Source organism: Microchirus variegatus, assembly GCF_963457635.1.
Source record: "Microchirus variegatus genome assembly, chromosome: 11".
Classification (NCBI taxonomy): Eukaryota; Metazoa; Chordata; class Actinopteri; order Pleuronectiformes; family Soleidae; genus Microchirus; species Microchirus variegatus.
The window spans coordinates 4,702,552-4,722,548 of record NC_139812.1 but is presented as its reverse complement, the minus strand read 5'-3'; the positions used below and the strand labels follow the sequence as shown (position 1 = coordinate 4,722,548).

General features: G+C 39.5%; 1 protein-coding gene across 1 annotated transcript in view; it reads left to right on the top strand.

Moving 5' to 3' along the window:
* nrg3a (neuregulin 3a) overlaps positions 1–19,997 on the top strand; it is a gene marked incomplete at both ends in the record, with an annotated part of 466,447 nt that overhangs the window by 254,985 nt on the left and 191,465 nt on the right. The window lies entirely within an intron of this gene.

Below are 19,997 nucleotides of genomic sequence, written 5' to 3'. Positions count from 1 at the left end.
CGGAACGCAGTTTTAAGATAATTTGAGGCGAGAAATTGGCCATTTAGAGTCTAAACATGTGCCGTGTGTGTTAAGATATGACGTATTTATAGTTTGGCAGCGACGTTCTCGGCGGGGATCAGCTCCGCCTCTGTGGACGCTGGGTGCGCACAGTGAGCCGGCACAGAGCAGCGCTATCTCGGCCTGTCCTGAGGACCAATCGCAGCTCTTGCCGTCTCCGTTGTCCCTTGACGGAGTGACGGACACTTAAGAATTATTTCGTGCAGTCGGAGACGACGCAGAGGCTCTTCGACAGTCTCTGCGTCGATACAGAGTCTCTGCGTAACCTACGCAGAGCACTTTACGCAGGAGTATAAATTGGGCTTTACTGTCCCTGCTCTACCTGAAAATTATTTAAATTATTTACCACACTTTGTCATCTAGAAGTGCTCGACTGTGCATAACAGGACCAGTCAGCAAAAGCTCAGACGACACCGTGACTCAGTCGCCTCTCCAAACTACCAAGCCTTGTTAAAAACAATTTGAAATAACTGTTGCAGATATAAAACAAAGCATTACACTGCCTCTCAATGACCTACTTCCTGTAAGTGTACTAAAAATGGCATCTGTCTGTTGTCTGGCCACGTAGAACAAGCCCTGTGCCAAGCTACTGCTTCAATGAATTTTATGGACTGAATTAAGATAATACATCTGTCGCCCATTCAGGAAGTTACTGGGGCATTTTAGAAATGGCAAACACACCCTGCCTGGGCATTAAAACAGGTTTAGCCTGAGTTGATATTTTTATATCTACTCTGAACTGCACATGTTTAAAGACAGACAGGGAGGCAGCTGCATTATTTTGCAATCCTTCCAGGTGTCAGTAATCAAGTGGCAACCCACTGTGACATCACCAATTAGATTGTGAGACGCTGTGTTTGTTTTTATCAAGGCCATCTTTTTGGTATTTTTAATCTAGTAAATCAAGTAACTATATTTGGTAAAAGGGGGGGCGGGCACCGCCAGCCATGCGCCTGCAGTATCTGTTACAGCTGGTTGAGTCCTGATTCAATTGGATCTTTAACCGATGTCTTTAAATTAACCCATGGGTCGCGAGTCTCTCGCATCATTAACCCGGACCAGTTGAGTCATACTACAATTTTCATTTAACATTAGCTACTAGTCCTCACCATCTTAGCTGCCAAAAATTGTATAACTTACAATTTCGAAGGCAACCACAACTCCACAAGTCCAAGATAGGGACTTCCTGCAAAGCCGGAAACAGCGCTGAGTTGCGACTCGTGCCAGCCGGCTATGTTGTCATGAGTGGATCTGTAGAACTTCCTGCAGAGCCGGAAACAGTGGCTACGTTGTCATGAGTGGATCTGTAGCCAAATCAGCCAGCTACGTTGTCACGAGTGGATCTGTTTCCTAGCAGACGAGAGTAAGTAGTCAGTTTGAACAGCGAATCCACAACAAAAGCCATACTTTCACTTCTAAAATAGCATGCTTATAGGTTAGGTTATAGCCCTAGGTTTGGTGTATAGAATGTAGCATATAAAAATGACGTCGGTCGAGTTGTTCAATAGCTTATTATCATTATTATTATTATTATTATTATTCATAGCCGCCATTATTCTCGGATGTCATTTTAGTGAAGTCGGGGTATGTCGATCAGCCCAATTTCTGAATTTGCACAACTTTCAAGACATGCATGTGGTTATTACAGCTGGGATCCATGTAATATCTAAAAGGTTTTGCTCTACAATAGATAGCTCTCAACGTGTGTAATTATCCATCAACGTGAATAACAATTTACAAAATAAAAAAACTGACAAATTAATATTGAGTGTAAATACTGAAATATTAGACCTGTATGCTAACCAGCTGACACATAAAATGTCACCATATTGCTATATACTTGGTCAGAAGAAAGAAAAAATAACCTAATAATTTATATGCCATGACTTTGTTGTATTCCTTATTGGCATTTCTTAAAATATATCATACAGATTTTACAGTAATTTGAAAAAAACAATTTGACAAAATGATTTATTTATTATATTGAATGACCTTCCATGACCCACCTACAGTATCATAACACGGTCAAACTTTGGGAATCAGCTATTTAAGGCAACCCTGATCAGGTTTAAAAACAGCTAAGAGAAAGCGGCCACCGAAAAAAAAAAAAAGATATCCAACATCACATTCAGATGTTTGGCTTTGCTGTTCACTGATCACCATCTGAGAGTTATAAAAGTGAGCAAATAATGTGCCTGTTTGCTTTGTACGCTCACATACAAGTTTGTGCTTGTGTATCACACTGCTTCTCTGTTCATTTTGAATCGATTGTTAGTGTGCGTCTGAGGCTGAGTGTGGGCTCCGTGCTGCTCTCCTTTTGATTTATATTTCTGTCAGGCAGAGTGAGAGCAAGAGACAGAGAAAGAGAGAGTGTACGGCATGGTAAGAAGAGTAAATATAGAGAGTAAATGAATGATAGATAGTCAGAGAGAGAGAGAGACCAAGGGTCAGATAAAGGAACAAGTCAGAGAAAAAAGATGACAAGCCGGGGAAGGAGGAAGAGAGAAAGAAGATTAAAACTTAAAGCTGCTAGCAGATTTACCTTTGTGGCATTTATTCAGCAACAAATAGCCCAATGGTTGTTGTTAGAAGTTGGAATGTCTAGTTCCAAGAGTTGGAGCAATCTCACAAAGACAAATTATGTGATTCCACAATGATTGTCACTTGCATCAATAGTAAAAGCAATGCTTCTTTAGCTGTTAATTTTACATCTTTATTATTTAAATCAGTCACATAGTAGGTATTGCTTAATTTTTGTCTGTAGATATAGCATCAACGTCGCTACATTGTGTATGCAAAATGCCATGTAGAGCATTATTATTACCTGGTAGTGATGACAATGACTAGCATAGTATTGTTATTTTAATAACAATACTTTTGTTATTTGTTATTATGTTAATATCTAAGATTCATTTAGACGTCTGTAAGACGTTAGACGTCTCTAACATTCAATAAACCATTCAATAAACCTTAAAAGCTCATAGATTAAGTACTGCAGATACTCAAGGGAGTGTGTATATACTGCAACTATGCCTGCAAAGACCATGACCATACATTTTTGTGATTCTATAACTTCCTTATCTTAAACCCCACATTTGACAGTCGTCGCTTTCTCCTATTTTTATGAGGGTATCTTTCCTGTAAAACAAGTTGTGTCAGCCCAATTTATACATTTATACATTGGACCACTTGGTCCAAACAGGAAGTATATGCACTTCTTTGACATTGATCATTGTTCAGGACTGGCAGACAGGCTTCTGTTGTGTCCAGATTGTAGGTGATGTGTCTCAGTGCAGACTCAACCCTCTCATGAGGAAGTTCCTGTTTGCCTCTCAGTTCATACTCTTAACATGACAAGACAAACATCAGCTGAGTCAAGCTAAAAGCCTCCCAAATTATGTTTAATATACTAAAATAAAGTTGCTTCACTGAAGAAATGTTGATCATTAATGAACACAGAAAGGTCAGATGTTGGCAAGACACAACTGTCTCACGTACAGAGAGTAATGTGAAAATTAAACAAATCATTTACTTCAAATATAAAATTATGTTGCATAACATCAGTTAATTAAGTAGTGGTGCTGTGAGATCCATATTTAATATATTGTATGACTTCCATGAGCTTGAAGGACTGAATCCATGCGGTTCGACAATGATTCATACAATTTATTGATGAAGTCATCAGGAATAGCAAAGCAAGCAGTCTTACATGCCTCCCAGAGTTTGTCAAGTTTTTTTCAGTTTGCTCAATGATGTTCATGTCTGGTCATGGCTGGCCAGTCCTGGACCACCTTGATCTTGTTCACCTTGAGGAATTTTGATGTAGACATGGAAGTATGCGAAAGAGCACCATCCAAATTCAACCCCTTTTATAGTTTGGAATGTAAGAGATAGCTAATACTTCTTGATATTCTAGGCTATTGATATTGTCTTCCACCCTGCAAATCTCTCGCACACCACCATACTGGATGTAACCCCAGACCATGATTTTTCCGCCGACTGTTTTCTGGGTGAATCTCGGATCCATGCGGGATGAAAACAGTTAAGTTTGGTGGCGGAAAAATCATGGTAAAGAAAAGAGTCTTGACGAACTCTTTGCTATTCCTGATGACTTCATCAATAAATTGTATGAATCATTGTGGAACCGCAAGGATGCAGTCCTTCAAGCTCATGGAAGCTACTTAATTCGCTGATGTTATGCAACATATCTTTGTATTTGAAGTAAATGGTTTGTTTAATTTTCACATTACTCTCTGTAGGCGACAAAATTGGACCTTTCTGTGTTCATTACATGGTCAAATTTTCTTCAGTGAAGCAAATTTATTTTTTGTATATTAAACATAATTTGTGAGGGTTTTAGCTTTTATATGAGCCGTTTCTAAAACCAATGGAATAATTACAAGTCAGGTTATAAGCTGTTGTTTCTACAAAAAAGATAAGTCAGATATTTTATTTTAAGAAGGCTGTTTACATTGTCCCAGCTAGTATTTTGCACATTTATTTACAACATGCAATTGGGAAGTAAATATAGTGTTTGACCAAGCTGCATCACAAAGTAAAAAGGTTATTGATCATTTATAATGTCAGTAAAAATTGCAATAACACCAACGGTATGTGTCAGAATGCACTTACAACTCTGCATTATAACAGTGTTCCATACATTGATCATGTTTCATCAAATGTAGTTATAACCTGCAAATGTAGGTTATAACTAATGAACCAAAAGGGAAAAACAACAAGGTGAAGTCTGTATTCTTCAGTGTTGCTCACGCCTCAGGAATTCTTTTTTTTAAAAAACATTCATTATGTTTTAAAAAGAATTCAGCCCTGAACTACATGTATGATACCATTAAGCCAGTGACAGAATTCAAATCAGTCAATTCAGCCCGAGAGGCCTTTCTTATGACGGACATTTTGACAAGAGAAAGTCAGAAAAATCACAGGTGTAAATAATCAAATGAATGACAGCTGAGTTCCATTTAGCTTGCTCAGTTTAGCAGCACTGTCACACTGTCAGGACTTGACATGAAATGCAGATTCCCTGTTAACTTCATCAGTATGAGCTGTCAAATGTCCCACGTCATAAAAGGCCTACATTTTTTTTATCAAATGTGCTGACAAAAACTCGACCAATCACCGGGCTCTGTACAAACAATCTAGATTTAAGATCTATTTTTAATTATCTGAGGTCACCAGACTCCATAAAGCAAGAGATGGCATTTGTTGTCACCAAAATGTTGGCAAAGTTGAATAATACTTTAATAAATGTCAACAAAATAATGTTGGATTAAACATTCATCTGGGAGCCCTGTTTGCTAGCACGTTCCCCATTAGAATATTTGATAGCCAAACTGATATCTGCAGATAACTGAATAATGAACGATCAAGGAGTACTACAGACTTTAAAAAATCCATTAAAATTCATAACACATGCTACTATTTGCATTAAAAAGCCAGACATACTTGAATAAACTTACATTCATTTTATTCCAGGAAGTCCAGCAGTGAGGGCTAATTGTTAGCGTCATCTCTCACTCTTTCTCTCTCTCCCTCCATGTGATGTGATTAGAAGCCCAGAGCCACTGATGCCACAGAGCGAGGACAATCAAGTCTGTCCCAAAAGTAATAGCTTCTTCTCAACTTAATTAAGATACTCACTCTGCATTCCATGTAAGCAGAGAGGTGGGGACTGATCACACACTGTGTGCAGGGCATGTGTGTGTATGTGTGTGTGTGCCTTGTAAAAGATGGGATTCAATTCTAGTGAAAAAAAAAATATGCCCGGTGTGAATATCCTAGTATGTTAAGCAGCCAATATTGTTATGAAAACATAAATGGCTTTAAAACTTTATCACGATAAAAAGTTTCATGTCGGGCCAACATCAGTAGGTACCGCAATAAATGTTAGATCGTTAAAATTGAATTTGCTCCTTAGTGAAAGTTGAAGATAAGGTTATTTGTGGTTTAAAACTTATTTATGGGAATGAAATGACACTGCACGCATCTAATGGAAAACATCACCTATTGTTTTAAATGTAACATGGGCAGTCCCATTTAATAATTTCAGATGTGTATATCATCAACAGCTAAGCGGATCAGGACAAATTGTGCAATGCTTCTATAAGATGGTAGTAGCTACAAGCAGTTAAATTTCCAGTGGATCAAAATGTAAAAAAGATCAGGTGCTGTTATATAAAACAAAGGTGAGGCAGAGGTCTACGCTATCTGGGGGCTCTTGTTGGTAATTATTTTAGTTGCTAAGTAGAAACTAAGGACCTTCTACACGTCGACACTGTCCTGGTGCTGAAGTACAGTAAAATAAAACACTTAATGTTCTTGGGCTGCTCAGAAACAATGGGTTATTCATGTGAAGGACAGATAAGAAGTTTATTTAAATAGAAAAAAAAAGCTTGTCGTTGTAAAGAGACTTTTGATGACCTTTATGGAAAGTGTTTGCAGCGCAAAGATGCTCTCATTCAGCATCAGACTCCAACCTCGAGCCGTAACCTCACTTCTCAGCGTTTGGCTCCACTGCAGTGTCACTGCAGCAACCCACAGGTTAAGTGGTTTACTCGTAGGGACCTTGCTGGGCTCAGAGTTTGCTGATGTAGTGGAAAACATAAACCTACAGTGATCTAACACACAGGCTGTTTTTGTTCAGTATTTGCATACTACACTGTGACTATCAGGGACATGCGGTGAGCTCTAGGGTAGGGTAGGCAGTAGGACTGTCAAAATTGCACATGACACTCGAATATACCCTCTAAAATACACATACAGTTTATTCTAATATCTGTATTTGCACATGATATCAATGACGCGCGCCTCTGGGGTGCGTTGCATCCGCTGCACCTGGGGGCTTTCAATCAGCCAGAGTGTCAGGCGATGACAGCATTACGTCAATAACAGGTCAAACTAATACAACGAGACATAACTATGTGTATAGGTGGTTCATTTAAGTTTAAACATATTTCACAACATATTACCTCCAAAAAAAATAAGTAAATGAACTAATGACCAAGACCTCACTCGCTCACTCTCTCTCCCTCATTCCCCGTGCCGATAAGGCTTCACGCTCTCTGCGCATACTGGTTTAAATGAACAACAAACAAATGCTGAGTGCTGATCAAAAGTTTTGTGCAAGCAAGTTGTTCTAAATATGACAGGCTTCATTCAGTGATTGAAACAAATATATAAACATTAATGAAATATTTACATGCAGTGTATCGCAGAACAGACAGTTTTTGCAATGTTTTTCCACATTCGAATATCAATGCTCACCTCCGAATGTCTGTTTTTAACACCTATTCGAACAAAGAATATTTGTTGGCAGGCGAGACGTACACACACTAAATTAGTATTTCATACGTTGCAGACCATGCAATCTGAGAATGTCAAGTTTGTAGTACTGTACTATAACCGGAACGTAAACAATTACCTCATAGCAGTCCACACTAATACAGCGGCGAGGCGGGGGCTCAGCACCTCGGACAGCTCATTGTTCACGTCACACATCCACGTTAAAAAAATGACATTAACGTGACGCAAAAACGTCACAACAAACGGGTTTATGCACGTTTTGCACAGATACAAGTATCCACACTGTTATCCTGACATCGGCTGTTATTAACACGCAACTCTAATCGATATCTTGAAACACAAGATGCACGATATTGGACAAGGCTACAATATTTCAGCAAAACAGCCGCTCACATCATACAACAAATAATTAACAAAATCCACACTCAAACAAGCAACAAGGATGTTAACTGTACTCAACAAACTATTATTAAAATGTTCATAACATATATGATATGACAACCTGGGCTGTGTGTGTGCGTGTACGTGTGTGTGTGTGTGTTTGTGTGTGTGTGTGTGTGTGTGTTAAAGAGAGGGAGGGAGGTAGAGAGAGTGCATTAAGACTTACTTAGACTTAGAGTCTCTCTTTCTCAATAGCCAAGATTGCCATTGATGAAAGTCTTCCTTGCTCTGTCTTGTTGCTGCTGTAGGTCTTTATGCATTTTAAGGCAGAACAAGACCTTTCCACTGACGCTGTGGTGGCTGGATTGGTCAGCACCAATTTGAGCAGTTTTGTTGCCCCTGGAACAGTCTGTTTCGAGGTCATTTTCAACCAGAAAAGTCAGCAGTTGATGCTGCGATATGTCCTTAACCATCTCTGAACTGTATAATCCGACGAGGTCGGACTTTCGTCGGACAAAATCAAAGTACTTTCCATACTTTGCGAGGCTATTCAGTTTTGCCTCATCAAAGTGGGCTGACAGCTCGTCGAACCTTTTACTGTCAACTTAAGCCAGAAAATCAAGTTCTCCCAAGTTCTTGTATCTTGCCTCCATTTGTGCAGCAATGTTGTCCAGGATGCTGGAGAACAGCCCTCGCCTCTGATCTCGGACCGGCTGCTTGCTGTGCGAGTTGCTGTCGACAAAGTTCATCGCTTCACATCGCTCTTGAAATCGCTCATAAAATGAGTCGAACATCTGGCGCCGGTTGCTCAAGACTTTCTCAGTGTCACTGACACGAAGGGAACAGTATCCTATGTCCACCACCTTGGCCCGGAGAACACGGAACAATGCATCCGTCTCTGTGAAAATTGCACTGAATGTCATGAGAAGAAAGCGGGTTGATGCTTTAGAAAGCCAGAGACTGAATCCAGATGCCATAGTTAGTGCCTCTCCATCCCAGTCATCGGGCTTTTCTTGAATAAGGTTGAAAACCTCTTGAAGTTCTGCATAGTGGAACATGATGGTCTGAAGAAGCCTGGAGTTGGAGTTCCATCTGGTAGATGATGCCCGTGGAGAGGACGAGGTTTAGTTTGTGACTGTAGCAGTGAGTAAACATTGCTTTGGGACTTTTTCTCAAATTTTTGCCTGAACTCCATTTAAGTCTGATGCCATAACGGATGCGCCATCATATGTTTGTGCAATCAACTTGTGTGCACAATTAAAGTTTGTTGTTGTCCAATTGTCCAGAGCAGCTAACACATATTCATAAATTGCCCGTCGCTCTCCTGTCATCACTAACATCATCAAAGCCCCCAAAAAAAGCCTCTTTCACCTCACTGCTGAAGACATACCTTAAAATCACTGACAGTTGAGCTTTGTTTGTGATGTCCGTTCATCTTCCTCCACTGCAACAAACGGAGCCACGCTCAGCTCTTCTTTTATGCCGTCTCTCAGAACATCTGCAGTCGCTTAAATCAAGTCATTTTGGATTCTGTTTGACCTGCCAGAAAACACTGTTACCCTCCCACATCAAGTTAGCATCCTTGCTGGCTATCAGGTTCAACAGTTCAATATAAATCCCCCAGTTTGAGGAACTTTCACCTTCATTGTTTCCACGAAAAGCCAATTCCTGTTTCCTGAGGAAACATACAACATCAATGAGACTTTTGAGGATTTCTCGATTTTTTTGTACCTTCCCATTGTGTATAGTGATGCCCAGCCGCCGTTGTTCATCCAAAGCCAGGTCGATCCTGCTGTGTCCAAATGTTTTCAGAGCAATCTGGCTCTGAATGTGGACCACCGACTTTTCATGCTTGGCTGTTGCAGCGGGTAGGTTATTTCAATCATAATATCCTCCTGTAGTCCACACATTATCGCCGCCGCCAAACAGTGAGCATGGGAAACAGAATAGCCTGTTTAGCGTAGCAAACCCACAGAGCCACTCCTTTTTCTGATACCACTCCTTTTGAAAAGTGCGTATAAGTTTTTGTCCCTTCCTTTGAAGAAGGTCCGATAGCTCAGGTGTGGGTCTCCTCTCTGATAAAAACCTGCCGTTTTTAATTAAATGACAACCTTGAGAAATGTTTTAGCCTCTCTGGTAGAGCCATCATGAGACCTCCCGCTAAATTGCCGGATGATTTTTAATTTCAGACTTTAAAATTAAAAAGGTTTGATTATTATTATTATTATTATTATAATTATTTAATTGTTTTTAAATAATCAAACCTTACATTAACTCAACCTCAAATTTTCCCTAACAGCCTAGGGTAGGCACTGCCTACCCTGACTGCACGTCACGGGTGACTATGTACGGTATGCCTCTGGCTCGTGGGGTTTGTGTATATATATTATAGGCTACATCAGAAGATCGATAATTGGATTTTGTGTTACTCTTTGAAAGAGTCCCCTGGGAGCAATAACCTATTCATTCTGTCAACTGAGTTTGAGCATCCAATGAAATCAAGTAAGAAGTTTCAGCATCGATTAAAATACAACTTGATTTAAGATCCAATGAAATCACACTACACATTCTCTAATATGGTTTCAGACTGCATGAACACAGAATCATACAGTGACATGGTTTTCCATGTATTGACAGTCTCCAATTGGATGAGAAAGAAATACTTACTCTTAACATGGACTGGATTACTGAGATTGAGCTTTGGGGTAAAAACGGATGCATGGCCTCTAACATACTGATCTTACTATAGTCTCATGCACTGCGTCTTATACTGCTGGGTGACATGATGAAGAGATACTGCTGTAGTGTGACCAGACCTGTGTAAAATAGTGACAAATAACTGCCGCTACACTCACACACCTACTGGTTTTGGGGTTCATGTTCGATCATATGTGGTTTTTGCTTTGACAAGACTTTATTCAGGTCAAGTGACTCTCTTGAACAATTGAATATGCCACTTCTACACGTCACATTTGCCATGCTAATGTAGAAATTGTACTTCGGGTTTACATGGATTTTGCGTGAACACATAGGAACAATTGTGAAATGCTATATATAATTTTGGAGGATGGTAGTTTGTTTTTTAAATGTTGCAAACATTAACTATATTAACAAGCTGCTTGGCATAATATCTGACTTCTACAGAGGTTGATTACCCTACAAGCGCTTCAGGGTAATATAAATATGATGTGAAATGCCTGTTGTATCTGTTCTCTAAAATAATAATAATACAAAAATTTCATATTTTGTAAGGAAGAGTGTGGAATTTCAAATAAAATATTCAAAGTACTATACAATGCAAAGGTGCCTGGTAGAATCAATTGTTGAAGATAGTCACTTGACCTGAATAAAATCTTCCTCTTCCTCCTCTAATTTTCCTGCACAGGAACACAATGCATTTGAACTTTCTGTACATTTGGTAGAACTTAAAGGCAGAACTTGCTCTATCTAACGCAGTGTTCACTGGAGAGTGTGATTCAAAATGAGTTCCAGACCAGATTTTTCGGGTGTACTGAAGATAGATTGAATATTGCAATTGCATGGCAAACCTTAAACATTGGATTGTTTTATATTGGAATGTTTTTGAACTATAAGGAAACCGTGATCTTTACTTTGCACTAACCAGGTACTTTTTGTGCCTTATCTACTATCAAAATGAGGACTTTTTCAACATCCTTTTTTTCCTCATAACTCTCAAAACTGCCACAAGGTTTTCTCTGTGAATGGAAACAATAGGACATTTGTGTGCATCTGAAAGTAGTTATATTATAATGCCAAACTGAGTGAGCATGTGTGTGTATACAGTGCCAGCATAGGGTCAGCCCAGGGCAAGAAGCATTTATCCTTTCAAACTGCACACTCCTGAAATATGGTGTTTTGAGTCACCGAATTCACTTCTAAAACATTCCGTGGGCGTTTCTGTGTGTTTTCAGTCACAGTTTGCAGCTGGATTGCTTCCTGAATGTAATGTTGTAGTAGCCTTCAACTATTTTTTGTTTTTGTTTTTGAGAAGTGTGAACTCACACATACTGTACCTGTGGTTAGCAGAAGTGTACAAAACATATAGAAATCCTGATTCTCGCAAATGGTTTGACCTATGTGTCACCACTGTCCTGTAGTAGTCACTTGCTGTTGCTGTAGTAGCAACAATAAAAGCATGGCAGGAATTATTAGCATGAGCAGCAGCCATCCACATTCACATTAGCAGTCAGTTGGTGATTATAATCTGCCCTGTGAGAATGCAGCCTTCAGGGATACAGTCCAATCCAGAGGAAGTGTACTGGAGCTATCACCTGGAGAGTAATTAATTTCTCCTCTATAGAGCCAGGTGGCCAGGGGAACGGCACAAGGCCTGATACTCAGCACTATTTATTTGGCAAACCCTGGAGATATACCATGGATGCAATCTAGAGAGCAGAGAAGCGAAGGAAAGGGGGGGACTTTACAGGCCAGGCATGGGCTGACTGACGCACAGACAGATTAGCAGTGGTAGCGGGCCTATCTTCACCAAGCAGGTGTGTTTAAAACAACCCACTGTGTGTTTGTGTGTGAGTGAAGGAAGAGAGGACGAGAAGAGAACGGGGGGGGGGGGGGGGGGATGGGTCAGATCAGATTTCCCTGATTAGCCCATTGTTGACTACCAAGCTATCTTGACACACTGTCATTTTGTTTCTTGTTTGGCTGTACATTTAAAGCACGGAGGCCTATCTATCTGTGCCGTGCCACACCAGGCCAACTATCTGCAATGCAGTGGCTGCCACAGCTCAGCTCTGCTACCTCTATTTAATTCCCCCTAGAGCCCCCCCCACCCCAACACGCAATAGATGCCCGTGCACTCACATACAGGTGTAAGGAAACATGTATTCAATGGTATTGGCCATCTTCTTATGCGTTTCTTAACACAAGGAATCATTCCCATAAATTGAACCTCCTCTTTTGCATCTTAATTTCCCACACAATCACCCTCTTTGCTTTTCTCCTATCCCTCACTCTATTGACCAGCTGTGCTGAGCTGTCTGTCTCCCATTGATCTGAATAAAGACTTGGATGGGAAAGGCACATCTCTCAGCATGGCACCAGAACAAGTAGTCCTTTTTTTTTTTCTGAAAGTGACCAGACCAGCTGCCTCCCTGCTATAGCCAATTCATTTAAACTTCTCCAGCAATTATTGCCTTGTATTTTTAAAAACTCTCCCCCTTTTCACCTAGTTTCCTTTTGTATGTTTGCAGCACACAACACATATTAAATCCAATCATATCAATATGCTACAGCACATCACAGACTAGTACGCTTATCTAAAAAGACCCTTGGTATAGGTGAAGGCGATGCAGTGGATATTTATTAGACAGCTATAAAAACAGTAGTGAGAGAGGGTACGCTTATCTTTATGGAATCGTGCTGTGCAATAATGATATCCTTACACTACTGTACTTACTGTGTCTGTGTGACATTGCAGCTACAACCCCTCAGTAAGTAAAATAATACAGCAGTGGCTTCGTTCAGTTAGGCGGTGGGAACAGGACGAAGAATATGATTATTTCTTAATATCGTTGTCATGGAACATTTGATTAAAAAACATATATGTTTGATAAGCAGCTTATTGCAGGATGTTGAGATGCTCCTGGAACTAGATTATTTATATCTATTAGTTTAGTCCAACGTATCATTTATTTTGACCTGATGACTATAAATGGATGATTCTCTTTCGTCACACATGATAAACACTGCGCCACTGAGGAAAGAGTTGAAGTTGTGTGGTGCTGTAGCCATGGATGCACATTACACTTACAACTGTAGTTCTAAACTTTTAAATATAAACAAATGTCAAATTAGATTCAAGAAAGGGTTCAAAAGTTCTGCAAAATGACACAATACATGTGTCCACCCCACACACACTCGTTCCAAAAGAAAAATGCAGCACACAAACAATGTTACTTTGTTTCTGTTCACAAAGACCAAGCAGAGGCAGAATAATAATCTCAACAACAAATGTCACCATTATCACAAGATAATACACACGACAGCTTTCACTTTACATATATGATTTGTCACTTTGATGAATATTAGTGCAGGGATGTGAATCAGACTCGGAGTATGTGAGCAGATTGGATGAGATGAACATTTCTGCTTGTGGCTCATGCGTCAATTTTTTTGGGCCAAAATCTGCTCCATCCTCACTCCCATTCAGCACCACTTACATGCCCGGACAGACTCACTTACAATTGGAGGACACTCTGTGGTGATTCTGTGAGGTTTTATACTTTCACTCACTTACCCTATTTTGCATGACTTTTTGAAACACTACGAAAATGAAACAAAGAATATTATACAGCGACTAGACAATGCAGGAGCACATAATATGTATACAAAAGTGGATTTTGGATTCATATAAACCCATAAATACTACACAGTGTCCCTTTAACATTATTTTTTATGCATATCTAAATGTAATAATTACTATGTGTTGGGTCGACGTGGCGGAAAGCAGAAGCCACGGAATGTTCACACGCCAGTTGAGTCTCCAACACAAAACTTTTAATCGCCTCCCAGATAATGTTTTGAGCTCAAGCTCTTCCTCCAATCATCACATAGTCTATGTGTACTTTTCATGACACCAGGAGACATGTTACCTCCAATTATCTCCCTTAAATTATTTCTTTCCCCCAATTAACTCCAAGTTCCCACAAGCGTCTGCAGACAAAGTCTGTTCAAAAGTCTTCACACAATAGACAACCTGCTTAATCAGGGAGAAAGTTTTACTCCATTCAGCCACAGTAAATTGCTAGAAATTGTTCTCCGACTACATTTGCTGTCAGGTAAAGACAGCTGTTTCTGATGATGCACTGAAGCTTTATATACTCATGGTGAACTATGTTTTAATGTTGCAGTCGTCCAACCATTATTATTTATGGTAGTGATTTGCTACAGCTGCAGCCTTGACTACAAGTTGAGTAGTTATTTAATGTTTTAATTCGGGCTAAGTTGAAACAAAAAAAAAAAAATTTGTTCTGATAAATGTCAATCTTCATTTGGAAAATCTAATATCAAGTCACACAATTCATAGAAAGTTCATGTCTTTGCAGAAATCTTGAAAGAGTAACTTTGTTTTACTTATTATTTATTAAGATTGTATTTGAACAATTACAGTGTCAAGGGGCAAGAATAATCATTTTCTTATATTGAAATCTTTTCTCATTGTCCAATTGTTATGGTGTTGTCGTCTTCTTGGCATTTTTGGTAAAATAGCATGCACGCTTTGGTTTGAGGTTGTGTTCTATACCATAATCTCATAATTGCTTTTTGCTTGCCGTTAGTAATATTTTAAGAAGGTACTCTTTTTGTAGTATGTCTTGTGATAAGATTCCCCATAGAGTATGTTACATGTTTTAGGTATCTCATATCCTGATATTTTTTTCAGACCTCCCAATATCTTATACTGTATCCCAGTCAACTGAACACATTAAGGCTTTAGGTTTACAACTACAACTGTACTGTGCTGTGGTCATATTAAATACAAAAACGCAAAAGTAATGCAATATAACTACTTTCTATTGGGGTATGTTTTAAAGGTAAATATTACTATTTTTAATTATATTTTTACATGTTTTTAATGTTTAGTACACTTTGTATTAGTTCTGTGAAAATCTATTTCACAACCAAGAAAATTGGCATGGAAACTGAAATATCTTTAAATGAATCAGTAATGAATCAAAGCTAATTGAGACTGCTTGAATCAGAATCAAACAGATTCAGGAAACCGGTACCTATAACCAGCCCTACATTTGATGTTGTGTTAATCTGTTTGTGTTTGAGCCTTTAGATGCTATTAAGTGAAAGCTTAATGCAAAGCGAGGATATTTGGACTGGACAACAATAAACCAGTGCACAAAGTGAGGTCCACAAAAAAGAAAAAAGAAAAGTTTTCTATATGTTCGAACTACGTTGCCCTGACCTCACCCTTTTGCTCCTTTATTTTGTTTGTTTGTTTGTTTTGGCCAGCTTCCCCTCCTGCCACAGAAGAGAATGAAAGCACACATTTGTCGTATCTACCTCACTATTTTGTGCATCCAGAACGTGATATTCAGGTTCTGGTTCAGGTATTGGTCTTGGCAAGACCAAAGTCCAAAGTTTAGATACAGTTGCTCAAGTTTCACTTTTTTCTCTGCCCATACTAAGACAGATAATACTGTGTTTAATGTCCATGTTTGTCCATCTTGAGGTTTCTGCAATCACTGCTGGAATAGCAATCTTTCCCATCAAAAGAACATGCTTAATAGAACAGCTAATGGAGGAGCACACTCGCTCTGGTGCAAAAGTCTAGTTTTCTCTCAGATCACTCGATTTACATCATGCTGAAAGGATTTTATAGAATTGTTGCTCAATACCCCGAGCTGTGGATCATTTCTGTTTGTAGACTGATACACATACTGAACAACAAATTTAGAATCCACAAACTGACTCGGCAATCATATCTTCTTGTGACACCATAAAAAATGCCATTTCTACTTTTTGGCTTAATTCTTATTTTCTTTTTTCTCTCTCTCTATACTCTCCAAGTCCTCTGTGTGGCTCCCATAGCCAATCAATGTTCCAGGTCAGGACTAATCCTGTCAGAGTTCTTTGATATCAGTTAGCATGGCTTTCAGGCTGACTGGATGAGTGACTGGCTGGCTTCCTCCACGTCATGTCACTCTGGAACAATGTATTCCACGAAGGCCACTGTCACGTCTGCCCACATGACATTGTCACACTCAAACGTGACTGTCTGATGGTGCGCACACATACTGAGAGAAAATATGCACTTCAACAATACACACACTACAATTCAAGTATCAAGTATCATTTAAAAACAACAACGACATCAAGTTTTTTAGGAATTCTTACTGGCTAATCAGTGTTTTGTGAATAAGTGTTAGCAATTGGTAAAATATGAACTGAAGACTGCTTTGGCAAATTTCGCTGAACTGGCCCTTAAGAAAAGACTGCAATGGCAGAACATCTTTGTTTTCAAATGGAGATGCTCTGATAAACAAAATAATTAGATTATGTATGCACTTCTAGACCATCTTCGAAGTAAATATGGAAATTACTTGATTACTGATGCATCTACTTAACTTAACATACCTGAGAGCCCACTGTTTGAAGTCAGTACCATGGAAATTAGACCAATTATTGAGCTCATATTTGTCTACCATAGATGTTTCTGCTAATTTTGCTATCTGTGTGGTTTAAAACAAGAGTTAACAACAGGTGGATCCTGTGCATTGTTTTTTTTTTGTTGTTTGTCTCTCTGGAAAATTATTTCAGAACCATTTTATAAATGTCATCTGTATAACAAAAGCTTATACTTTGACTTATAAGGATCATGACAAGCCCATGACACAGAATTAGAATGAGGTCTCCCTTGACCCTTCCCTTTCCTAAGCATGTCAGGAAACTATGGTAGCCTTTGCATACCATAAAATGGTGAACACACGCTTGTACTTGTACTCTTGTTGTCTCCACTTTTCCATTCTCTCTGCTGTATATTTTCTTCTTTGGAAATATGCTGCATTAGGTTTATCTTTTTTTCGAAGCATGCAACATGCATGCTCATTTGAACTTTCTGTAGAAATATGGTGACACGAGATGGTAGCTTCTGTAAACATACAACAAAATTGTTCTTGGGTTCTCCCACAATTAGTAAATGGTATTGTCATACAACAACAAAAAATGATAAACTGGTCAGCATTGTTAGGCGTAGCAGGCTGGTTCTGGTTTAAGTCCAATGCATTCTCTCAGCCTACCACAATTGCATTTTCAGCCATATTTGTGTATCATGGCCTCTAATCTGTCTTGAGACTGTGATGAGGAATTAAGTGTGTCGCAGAGCGATTTTGTATGTCCAATGTAGGTGCATGGGTGTTGCTGCATGATGAAATTGAGGTGTGGGAGACCCCATACAATACTTCTATTGAGCAGAAAGTGGGGACAGTTTGTGGCCATGATTTCCAATACCAAATCAATATGAATTTGTGCTGTGGGAAAAATAAAAAAATTTTCTCTGCCAAAAAAAATGAATGATTACTCTTCACTTTCCCCTGCTGTTTACTGTTTCTTTGTTGAGTTATGCACAGGGTCTACGTGGGCATAGCTGTTCTCCTTTTTTGTGTGGTAAGCTTCTGTTTCAATATATATATATATATAGAGAGAGAGAGATATACAAATAAAATGGGCTGTTGCAGATGGCAGCCTCTTTAAAGCAAGACTCAAAATAAAATATACTTAAAGGTACAATGTGTAGTATTTATGGGTTTACATAGCCCAAAATCCACTTTTTTATACATATTATGTGCTCCTGCATTGTCTAGTCGCTGTATAATATTCTTTGTTTCATTTTCGTAGTGTTTCAAAAAGTCATTTAAAATAACATTGGTCGCGGGCCGCGGTTGCATAGCAACTGTTAGCAGCGAGACGCCATGTTTCAACCGGAGCTTGTAAGGACAAACGCGAGAGAACAAATCAAGCGTCTCTTTATTTGTAGCGGAAGCCCCGCCTCCTCTCTCTCCGCTTCGTCTGCTACGGCCGCGGTAGCTCGCCCTCTCTCTCACCTCACGAACCTCATCTGCTGACACGGAGAAAGACAACGAGGACGACATTTGACCGGCTGCGGATACCGTAGCGCTCAGGGAAGGGAGGGGGTGAGCAGAGCAGCAGGTCTTTGTTGTAAATTTCAGCCTCTCCTCTAGATGGCACTATAAACTACTTATTTCCCCTTTAAGTAAACTTTATTGTGCTTAATATTTTTTGTATCGTTTTACTTTATTTTATTTCACAGTACATTTACGTAGTCCGACTAAGACAGGCAATTGGACAACTTTCCGAGTCCGACTATACACGTGGTGGTGCTTTATCTCTCTGTAAGCTAGTGAGTTTCTTGTTGACCTTTATGTCACAGACAAACAAACAGTGAGATGGGTTTTGCTGTGGTTCTGTATGTTCCTTACCTACTGTACATGGTAATTGTAATACATATTAGATGTATTAGAAGTTGTCTTCTTCTACTTCTACTCAAAGACCAGGGAGGAAATGTTGGTGCATGCGCAGAACGCCAAGTCCGACTCCAGGCTGACTAAATATACATGTCGTAATCGAACTATGAATCGGAGTATGCAGGTATGTCAGTGTGATTAAGACTAGCTCGATCTTAGTCGGTCTAACCCTTACGTGACATGAAGAAAACCAAATTATTGTCCAAGTGTGGCTAAAAGTGTCTTCCTCATGGACTAGAGGTGGTGGGAATCAAACCCACAGCCTTCCAGTTGTAACATAACTTGCTCTACCACTGATCCGCTGTCAGGCTCCAATGATACATCATTACATTTCACGATTGATGCGCTGATGAAATTCAGGTCTTTGAGTCTTCTGAAACCACCACTGTGACTGTTGTAAGTTCAGACGTGGCTCGTTAATTGCCTATTATTATAATATGGTTGCATAAATTATTGTTTTCTCTTCCCCATTATGAGCAAGTGGTGCCTTGATACAGAAGTGAGAATCAACGGATTCCCTGTTCTTTCCCAATTATACACTCAGTGGATGAAAAGAAGGTTAGAGACGAAAGAAGGGGCAGATTTTGAAGTGCTGGGTTGTGTTATCCTCTGCCCGATGGTTTATTGATCCTTGTGGTCTCTCCCTCATTCTCCCTTCACAGCATGGTGGAGTAAATTGGACTGTTTTCTTCTGCAGCGATTGACGTCTCTGTGAGCAGTGTTGTCAAACTTGCAGTGAGATTTTCAACAGTCCGAAATGATTTTCTTTCTCTTTTTTTTTTCATTTGACTCCGGCATTCCCGCTGAAAGTGGCACAATTGTTCTTGAGCATACAGCGTATGAGGTGACAAGTGTTAAGCGAAACAACCTACAGTGAGTTGTGACAACTCTGTCAACCAAAAAAAACAAACGGAGTGTACGACAAATGGTGCCTCTGTCACTTATTGCCCAGAATAACAAAACAGCACCGCTTAGACCGAGTGTGAAATCACATCTGACAGGAAACCCTTTATGTTTGAAAAGAGAAAAAAAACGAAAAATGCTAAGAATGACACAGAGCTTTTTTGTGATTCTGACCTTTGTCCTTGTGGCTCTGTGTGCAGAGTAGACTATGTGGCGCTGCAAGCTACAGGAATCATGTCAGAACATTATAAACAGCATTGTTATATCATGAATTGCCTCCTTCTCTGTTACTGCCTATTTCAA